Source organism: Myotis daubentonii, chromosome 1, assembly GCF_963259705.1.
Source record: "Myotis daubentonii chromosome 1, mMyoDau2.1, whole genome shotgun sequence".
Lineage (NCBI taxonomy): Eukaryota > Metazoa > Chordata > Mammalia > Chiroptera > Vespertilionidae > Myotis > Myotis daubentonii.
The window spans coordinates 186,815,604-186,818,362 of record NC_081840.1 but is presented as its reverse complement, the minus strand read 5'-3'; positions in this window follow the sequence as shown (position 1 = coordinate 186,818,362).

Here is a 2,759-nt window from a genome sequence, read left to right as displayed (position 1 = left end):
AACCAGAGCTTGATAGTTAATCACTGTCCTGTTCTGACCCAGTGTGACACAGTAGACAGAGCCATTCAACTAAGCAATGATTCAGAGTGGATTATTTCAGCTATTAGGCTGAGCAATATAAATTTCTGTAGGTTAAAAAACATTCAATGGCAATGATTTCACAAGGTTCAAAATAATAGCTCAATACCAAATTCATGTCATTGGAGACTATGAGAAATCTGCCATGTGAACTCCTACTTAATAGTAAATAATTTGCTACTGAGTTTCCAGTATGTCAATATGCTGCGTGTTAATAGAATTTCTCTCCTTAGGATAAAAAGACCTACTTTAAAATTTAAACATGTTTTATACATTTTGGTTGTAATATTTTGGAAAAAATTAAAAAGGAAACTTTCTTAAAACAAGTTGTCTAGTGATTTTTAGCATGAATTCCATTCATATTTTCCAAACTGACCGTGATACTTATTCCACTAACTGGACTTTGCCACATGATCATACCTACATATTGTGCATTCAGGCAAGGAAGAACTTCCTGTCTCTGCAAATTGGTTGTTTTAAAATGTGGTTTGTTTCAGTCCAAAATCGTAAGATTTTCTTCCTAGAGGTCTAACTTGAAGAAGACCTTTTTGGCTTGTAATTAATGAAGGTAAGAGATAGGTGTTTAGGAATTGACTCTGAGGAGTGAGGAAGCTTGTGACTTTGAAGCCTGAGGAGTAGCATGATATCAGTGATGAAGAGAGGACTTTACAATACCTCGTGGGATGTCTGCTCCCCTAGCTCAGCAGAAGAATTCAGCTGCCCTGGGTCAAGGGCAAGCTTGAATTATTTTCGTTGGTGAAAATTGGAAATTGCAGAAAGACAGTTTAAGCTATTTGACATTCATTTAAATAGATTTAAAAAAACGCATGCCATGTTATAAATGGTACTTACATTTGTCCTTTTATTTTTCAGTTTACCCTGAGAGAAAGAAAGAGAAATGAAGACCCAAAGTTTATTCAACTGTTTTTCCTTTTATTTGATGTAAATCCAACAGCCTCTCTAAAGAACATAAGTTTCTTTAAATATTTTGCCATCTTTCTCTGTGATGTAACTAAGTAAAAACCTAATATTGTGGTTCAGGATATTATTTTCCTTATTTTTTTTAATCATTTCTTTTTATTTATTTGTGTGTTTCTTTTTCGACTGTTATATTTCAAAAAATGGTTGCCATCCTGAAAAGTTTGAAGGTTCTGTGAAAGTGTCACTGTTCTCTTTTCCCCACTTCATAGGAGGATTTCTAGTTCCCATTGGGATAATTACGTAAAAGAAACATTAATACTCATCTGAGTTGAGGATTATGAAAGTAATATTTTAACATTATTATAATTCTGAAAAAAGAGTAAAGATTGTGGTACAGGTAGTATATGAAACCTGGCCTTTCCTTACTATTAGAACTCTCTAAGTAATGTGAGGTACGAAGAAGACAGAGATGATTGTAAAAATAGTTAATTGAATGGAGAAGAAAACACTGATCCCAGAAGAAATTTAACAGCCTAGGTACCCCTGCCCCGGGAACTGACCTTTAGGCCACTTCACAACGGATGTTCCACTTGCTTAGACCACATTCCACTTGCTTAGACCATTATCTCTCCCCTCCGGAGTTTTCCAGAATCTGGACCTGCACAGAGAATTCTCCGCCTAGAAAAAGCCCGCCTAGAATCCTCTAAAAATCTGACTCCTCGTCTTTGGGCGCTGGTGCCGTTTCGGGGCTCAGCCCACCTGGTATCCAGATGAACTAATAAATTTATAATCTCTTACCACTTTGGCCTCGTGTGTTTTTCCTTCGGCGACCCTAAAAATACTCAATATTGGACCTCTTTTCCTTGGTTCCAGAGATAGTCACTGATATCAGACCATTGTCTATGAGTTTACATATTTAAAAGCCATTTATAGCCTTGATACTTTGTATAGTTTTCATTTTTCTAGTATTGGTTTCATACTGTACATGATATTCCACAACTCGTTCATTTTGTCCTTAATAATTATGTTTTATTGTTTTGTTTTAAGTATGATGCTTGCAAAAGATTTTGGTACCAAGTTAAGACAAAAGAGCTCCTTTTGTTTCTGGAATGTTACAATCCATGCCCTCCCCCATCCACACCCCAACCCCGCTTTGTCCTCATGCTGATTGTGTTAAATACTTTCCCCCATTTGTTGCAATCATCACAAAGGGGGAAGAGAGCCTGGGAGGGGAGAAATGGAGATGGAGTGGCTAGTTCAGGGTTCTGGAGGCCAACATAGAAGATTTTGAGTAATGTGTTTCCACATAACTGGACCCACACAGGACTAGGTTTGAGCACTCTTGCCTGGAATATCTTGCTGTCCAGACACCAAATGAGTACTTAAAACTTTTGAATAAAGGCATTCCAAAGTGTGGGACTCCTGGAGCCCAGCTTCCCCCAATTTATTCACGGTCAAGCAGATTCCCAAAATGTCCTGAACACTAAAGCCTAAGAGTGGTCTAGGAGCCCAGTGCCCTCTCTGGTTCTGAAACAGCAGCTTGGAAAGTGTATCATTCTGTCTGGCTGACTCTCACTAGTATGCCTTTTGCTGCACAGTATGGGAGATTGGACAACCAGATAGTGCAGACACACTGATGTGTGTGTGTGTGGGGTGTGTGTGTGTGTGTGTGTGTGTCGTTTGTACTGTTCTCATTTTTCATCAGGAGGTACATATATCCACATGATTTATCACCAGGGATTTTAAGATTGAGCACTTGG